Source organism: Asparagus officinalis, chromosome 4, assembly GCF_001876935.1.
Source record: "Asparagus officinalis chromosome 4, Aspof.V1, whole genome shotgun sequence".
NCBI lineage: Eukaryota > Viridiplantae > Streptophyta > Magnoliopsida > Asparagales > Asparagaceae > Asparagus > Asparagus officinalis.
Window position 1 is genome coordinate 99,509,029 of NC_033797.1, and position 7,936 is coordinate 99,516,964.

Genomic DNA, 7,936 nt, shown 5'->3' on the forward strand with positions numbered 1-7,936 from the left:
TTTCTTCATGAGCTTAGAGAAAGGTTGGCAGCGCCCTGAAAGATTTGATATGAATCTTCGAATGTAGGCCAGTCTGCCTTGCAAACCTCTGAGCTCTTTGAGATTCTTCGGAGGTGGCATGTCTTGGATGGCACGCACTTTTTCTGGGTCAAGAGAGATTCCCTTGGAAGTAACGATAAATCCCAGGAATTTTCCACTTGAAACTCCGAGGAACGATTTTGTCGGGTTCATCTTCAGCTGATGTGCTCGCATGATTTCGAACATTGTCTTCAGATCTGCAAGATGATCGTCTTTACATTGGCTCTTTACTGCTATGTCATCAACGTAGCACTCGATCTTCTTTCGTAGGTGTTCGTGAAAGATTGTGTTCATTGCACGTTGATAAGTTGCACCTGCATTTTTCAGGCCGAAGGGCATCACTGTGTAGCAATACACCCCCAGTGGTGTTCTAAAAGCAGTATGTTTTTCATCGTCCGGGTGCATCTTTATCTGATTGTACCCAGAGAATCCGTCCATGAAAGACATCCTTTCATATCCGCAGGTGTTGTCAATCATAACATCCGTGATGGGGAGTGGGAATTCATCTTTCGGACAGGCGGCATTGAGATCGCGGAAATCGATACATATCCGGACTTTACCGTTCTTCTTAGGAACTGGGACGATGTTGGCCACCCAGTCAGGGTGTTGTTCTTCCCTAACAAAACCTGAGTCTATAAGCTTTTTAACTTCTGACTCAATTGATTCCATGATCTCTGGACGAAACCTGCGTTGTTGTTGTTTAACGGGTTTTACATCCGGATCGATGTTGAGACGGTGCATGGCCACCTTTGGGTCAAGGCCAGGCATATCTTCATAATTCCAAGCGAAGACATCTATATATTCTCGGATGAGAGATATAAGGTCTTCCTTCTCGGATGATGATAGGTCTTCAGCTATAAAGATAGGCTTGGGATCAGATTCATCTCCCATGTTGACCTGAATTACTTTATCTTCAGTGGGTGGTTCGCGTTGTTCAAAGCGCATGTCCCATAAAATGTTCAGACGTTTGATCCAAGGATCGTTGGATGACTCAATTAACTCTTCATCACCCCCTGCATCTTCATCGGGGTGACTAGTTGAAGCCATGTTCACAGTCAAACTTTTAAAGAAAGGTCCAACACTGACATCGGATTCCCAGGAAGAGGTTCCGGACGAATGATCTTGACGCAGATAATTACTGATCTCATTTTCTGAGGCAGAGGGAGTTGTGACATAACCTAAACCTCTTCCAGTTTTATTGTAATAATCCTGAGGTTTTCCCTCAGGGGCTAGAGACATTCGAACTGGGGTTCGCCTGCCCTTCCCGAAGTTCAGACCCTGTTTTTCATTAAAATTATACCCCATTCGTTTCATTAAGTCTATAGAATTGGGTTCGTGGTAATGGAATTGGGGAACTCCGTCGTCTTCCTCTGAACTTCCTCTTTTGAGTTGTTCGGGGTTGACTTTACCAAAACAGATCGGTTTCTGCCCTTTCCTTTTGGACGGGACTTTGAAGAAAGCCTTCTGTGCGTCCTCTGCTTCCTCATCTGAAGCGAATTTGATTGGCAACGTAAGCGATGCCTCCGTGCAAAGTGCGTGCCATGGGTTGGTACCTGCATTAGGATCAGACTCTATTGATTTATTTTTAGAGGACACATCAGGCAAGTACGCTAAAAGAAAGTCTTCATTAATGCACCATTCACCCTCGCTCGGTACATTATTATTACTCTCATCCTGACCCATTACATCTAAGTTCAGTTCCCAGGGACAATCTTCTTCAGGATCTGGTTCGACATCAGCTTCATTGCCACTGTCAACATCTTTTTTCTCCTGAGATTCCAAGTAGAAAACAGAGTCGGTGTGAAAGTTTTCCACCCCTCGGAAAGGATACTTTTCCGCAATTAGGGTTCGAACTTCTCCTTCATCATTGGCATATTTCATGACCTGATGTAGGGTAGACGGGACAATGCGGTTTGCATGTATCCATGGTCGTCCTAACAACAGATTGTAGGAAGTGTCCGCGTCTATGATATAGCATGTCACCTCGGACTTGAGATCTCCAATTTGGCATCTGAGTTTGATCTTCCCCAAGGGTCGAGTACTGTTTGCATTGAACCCGAAGATGGTGGTCTGGGTAGTGTGCAACCTGTGCATAGGGATCCCTAAGACCTGCATGACCCTATAAGGCATGATGCTGAGTGCAGAGCCCGGGTCAACCTGGACACGACTGATTTCGGAAGATCCGATATACCCTGTGTAGTACAACGGTCTGTCGTGTTGGTGTTTAACCTGCATATCTTCTTGAGTAAATGATATACAAGGTAAACTTCTTGCAGCTTGCAGACATTGTCGACAAGTTTGATCTTCAGAAGCTTCGGGAATTGGAGTGACTTGGGTGATGAAGCTCTCTGTATTCTTCAACGCTTCAATTAAAGCTTCCTTGGTGGTTTTGGACAACCTTAGGAGCTCATATAGCGTAATTCTAGCTGGTATGTTAGCCAACTGTGCCATGACATTGAATTGGAAGGGAGTGCTCGACTCTCCGGGTTCCTGGTGGAGATTCCTGTTAAACCGGAGTTCTTTTTGCTTCCCCTTATCAGCCGGCTTCTTCGGGACAGAACCCCTGGCGTCTTGGGGCTGTTCTTCAATTTCTTGAATATTCTGGCCGTAGTCTTTCAAGTAAGTCTTTCCAGACCGCGTGCCAGGGTTGTCTCCTAGGTATGCAGCCAGGGCAATCCTCTCTTCCTCCGAATCCGTGAGGGTCTTGAGGTGATCATCGTTCTCGGTAACGGAGGGGCTAATCATGTTGGAAGACTTAGCCTTGCCTCCCTTCTTTTTGGACAAGGTATTCGTCCACTGTTGGTCTCCCACTAAATCAGGATGAACCCACATGATTTCCCCTTTTGAAGTGGTGAGGGGAATCAATCCCTTGTCTCTCTGACTGTGCAAGTCAGTATTCTTCAGGCGCATTTCTCCCTTGTGGATGGGGATAACACCATCTGCGGTCGTCACCGGAGGGAAGTCACCGAACTGGACTGCTATCATGTTGGTAGATACAGTCTTCTGCTCAGGTTTCAGAGTAAGCACTTTGGCGTCCACCAAATTCTGAAGGATGTCCTTAAAGATGTAACATCTTCTGGTAGGATGCCCCAGAAACCTGTGATAGCGGCAGTAATTAGGATCATCTACTTTCCCTGCCTCCTCTGGCTTCCTAATTTCAGGAAGCTGTAACTTGTTGTTCTTCCGCAGTAGCTGGAATAAAGTGTCCACATGCTCCTTATTGGGAGCTTTGCCTTGATTCGTGGGCGGTGGTACTCGAGAGTAGTCGGCTGCTAGGGTCTCTTTTCCCTTAGACCGCTGAGCGTTGTTCTGGTTGCGTTGCTGTTGCTGTTGCTGTTGCTGTTGCGGCTTGGGCTGTGCAGCTTCCTCGTATCGTCCTCGAAGAACCTGGCCAGGAAAAGCCTTTCTAAATCTACCCATTTCTGAATAGATCCAGCAGGCAGTTTCATAAACCATTCAAATGCCACTCCTTTAAGAGTGCCAATGAACAATCGCGTCAAGATGGCATCGTTCGCCACCACATCTCCAGTTTGAGATTTGAAATAGTAGATGTGTTGATTTGGCGATCCTGTGCCATCGAACGGTTGCAAGGTTGGAGCTTTAAACTTTGACGGGTATGGAGCTATATCCCATTCGGCAGGATAAGGTCTCACCACTCCTTCTTCACGGAGCTCACTTCTGTTGGCGATTGCATTGAGGCGAGCTTCCAGTTCATCCATTTTGGTGGATTGAGGATGTAGTTCCTTTTCCACCTCTTTCTCACCTTCGGAAGAGGATCCCAGGTTGTGAGTCTCACGATCCGAATGCTCGGTCGCTTTCTGTTTCCCTTTTGAGGTTGTCCTCCGGGAAGATTCGGGTTTGTGGCCTTTTTCAGCAATAAGTTGGGCCATCATGTCCTTCAATTGGAGAAGTGTCTCCTGTTGCGCCTGGAGCATGACCTGGTGTTCGTTCACTCTCTTGGCTATGTCCTCAGGATTTCCCGCCATGTAAGCAGATACTTCTTGTGGTCCGACCGAGCTCGAAGATTGAGATTCGGCTATTGCCGAATGCTCATCACTTGTTGTAATTCCTCTGGCCAACTTTTGATAGTCAACCGGGCGAATAGCTCCTGTCCGGGTCCGAGTATGCTTATATACTCCTTCGAACTGATCACAAATTTCCCTAACAGTTGGGGAATTACTTCTTTGTGACTCGTCAGAATCGGAACGTGAGGCTTTTCCTCTACCGATCATGTTGATGGTGACCTCGGGATATTCGATTTCAGAGGTCTTCTTTTTGTAGCGACGCTGTCGTTTAGCAGGTCTAGCGACATTCGTCAATCTATTGAACACCGACTGCCTAGGCGTAGGTGAACAACAACTGCATTCGGAGAGAACAGCGGAAATGAGCCGTTCACACTGGCATGAATGGGCTACTTGCTGTGTTGGCCTTCCTCTTGTCAATAGCTCACGCAAGTCGGAGACCTGGGAAAGATCTCGTGAAGGTGGAGATGGAACCCCCTGCCCTTGGATGGGTTGAACATGAATCTCAAATCCATGTTGTCCCTTTTGAACCTGACGGACCATGTCATGTTCTTGAGAAGAAACACGAGAGTCGCGTTTAGGTTTATAAACACCGAGGCCTGTGTTTGACTGATGGAACAGATCCTTGTGGATCTTGTCCTGATTGAACGCACACTTGTGGTGTGCGTTTTGATGTTGAAACAGACCCCTGAGGGTCGTTCTTTGTTTGAACGCACACTTGTGATGTGCGTTTTGATATTGAAACAGACCCCTAAGGGTCGTTCTTTGTTTGAACGCACACTTGTGATGTGCGTTTGGTTGATGACCCAGACCCCTGAGGGTCGGGTTCTGATTGAACGCACACTTGTGGCCTGCGTTTGTTTGATGACCCAGACCCCTGAGGGTCGGGTTCTGATTGAACGCACACTTGTGGCGTGCATTTGTTTGATGACCCAGACCCCTGAGGGTCGGGTTTTGATTGAACGCACACTTGTGGCATGCGTTTGTTTGATGACCCAGACCCCTGAGGGTCGGGTTTTAATTGAACGCACACTTGTGGTGTGCGTTTGGTTGTTTGAACAGACCCTTGAGGGTCTTGTTTTGACTGAACGCACGGTTGTGGCGTGCGTTTGAATGATTGAACGTGCCTTTGGAGGTCACGTTTTGGGACGCACTTTTGAGGTGTGCGTCTATGTTGAACAACGCGCCACTGAGGGTCGCGTTTGAGTTGAATAACCCGAGGCTCATAGTCGGGTTCATTGCCACGAAGTGTGCGTTCTGGAGCAGAAACGCACAGTTCGGGCACAGGCTCAGAAACGCAGTCTTTGCGTTGGGCAGTAGCTTGGCTGTTCCGCAAGTATGCTCGCCGTAAGGATCTTCTCCTTCGTCGAGCAGCATTTTTCTTAGCCTGTTTTAAGGCCTTGGCCGCGGCATCGTCGGCGTTGGTTGGATTTTCCTCCGACATAGGTCTCTTTTGACCTATTATTTGCCGTAGTGATACGGGGGAGGAATCTTCAACTCGCAGAGCGAGTTTAAGGTCTTGGCCAAAGGAGAGGGCTTTCTTTGGCATCTCAGCAGTAGTGTTGACCTCCGTAGAGGTCGTGTGGGTATCACGCCTAGCTTTTGGTCTAAGGGACCCAGAGGAGAGGACCTCCTCATACTTGGCTTGGTCGAACTCTACGACGAGAGTTTCGACGGTGGTTCCAGCAAGGTGAACGTCGGATTGCGCCACCACTTCCTCGTCAGAGAAGCTTTTCCCCAGCAGAGTCGCCATCTTTTGTTTGTTGGAAATTTGTAGTAAAAGAAATGAAAGAAAAATTTGACTTGTATTCCTCTCAAAATCAATTACAATTTGGATTCCGATTACAAAAGAGAGGAGAATGAATTTGATTCTCCCTTTTGTTTAAAACCGGGTTCTTCTTGGTAGCGGTGGAGTGCCTCCTTCTATTGATCTCGTCGAACTTGCTCTCCGTTGACGATCCGATCGTCCTTCTTCACTGGAACAACTGAAGTGCTTGATGACTTCGGTTTAGAACTCTTGACGAGTGTAAAGAACTCTGAACGAGTTAAGAACTCTGACAAGAGTTGTTGAAAACCGAATGTTTGGTTTGATGTGATTAACTTGTGTTGCAAGTTAATTAAGAACTCTTGACGAGTTTAAGAACTCAGAATGAGTTGAAACTCTGTAACAGAGTTGTTGGAACCGAAGATTCGGTTAATTGCCAAGTGTATTATGACGTTGATGAAGGGATCCTCCGAGATTTGATTAACTGATCGTTGATCAGTTCTTTGATCTTCAAAAGATCTCCTTCTTCGTGCTGTTGAACTGCTGAGATTTGTTAACCTTAAGTGGTTTTGATACAGCTCCTCTTTAACCTTATGCGGTTTTACTGTTAAAAGCCGATCAACCAACCAACCGATCAACCCCTTACTCTGTTGAGTAAGTCGGTTATTTATAGGGGAATGAGGGGTGTAACCAACCCCTATTTCCGCTCCTTTGTGGGCGAGAATCCCTCAGAACGTGGGATAACGGTTTTGAGGCCGTTCGGCTTGTATCTGAACAAGTCAAAACGCCTCAGTCGACGTTCTGGGGTTTAATTCTGCGTTCAGAGCTTGAGACGCAGAGTTAAATCTCTGTTGGGGATTTGAGACGCACAGGCCATGTGCGTTGAAGCTCAACTCTGCGTCCAGAGTTTGGGGCACATAGTTGAGTCTATTGAAGAACGCACGTTATGTGTGCGTCTTGTATTTTAACTCTGCGTTACAGAGTTCGATGTCTGCTGAGGAACACACAAGTGTGCGTTTTGAACTTAGGAAACGCAGGAATGACTTTCTGCGTTTGAGAGAGGTTGTTGACTTGTAACCTCATCCATTATAACATTGCAAAGGCTATTGTTTATTGATCCTTGCCTGTTATAGGATATGAGAGTCGTCAGATTGTAACTCTCACTGTTGGTTGCGAAGGCTGCAGAATAGAGCTTTCATCAGTTGTCGGAAGCGTCATCGAATTATAATTCTTCTCGATTTACGTGAAAGGTCCTCTATTTATCGCTTTCGATTGTCGACCCGAAAGCTATTTGATTGTAGCTTTCGTTGTTGGAGTTAGACGGGAATCAACATCCATAGTGTTTTGAAGATGAATATTTGCCCATAGCTCTCTACCAAGCAACTCACCAACTAAGTCCAACCTTTTATTTCTGAAATCATTACACTGCTCATCAGCATCTCTAATAGTTGCTAATATCATATTAGTCATGCTGTTGTCGCAACCATCAAGATCAGTCATCTCAGAGATGAGGCCGTGTTTATAGCGGTTGCAGAGTTGCGGATGCAAAGATCAGAAAGTCGTCTGATTGTAACTTTCATTATCCAGGCTTGATAGGGATCGACTATCTATTGTGATTTTTAGACAGCCTACAAGCACATTTGACGTCCATGCGGCTCAGGCGCTAAGGAATTGTGCAGGTGACTTCTTACAGGCGAATTTCCCGTAGGCTCACAGAGGTATTTTTTACCGTCTACAAGACCCCCTTCAAAGTTTTCGGACCTAAATCGGCTCGTGTGTGGTCTGGAATACTTTGAATGAAGAAGCTTTTGGCGAAGCAAGCGCCTTTGGGTTTCTTTTAGGATTTTTAGCAAACCCTCAGCTATCAACGGGTTTGACGTGCCTTTACCGATTACCGTTTGAATCGGGCTAGCCATACTATTCCCCCCAGTATGATGAGTTGTTGAGTAGTTTCTCTTAGACTTGATGCTAAGATTTCTACTCTCAACCTTAGCCGTTCGAGGCGTGGTTTCAAGCGAGGCCATCTCTTTGGTGTTTTAAAGCTCGGGATAGGTCATGTTATTTGTCGTTT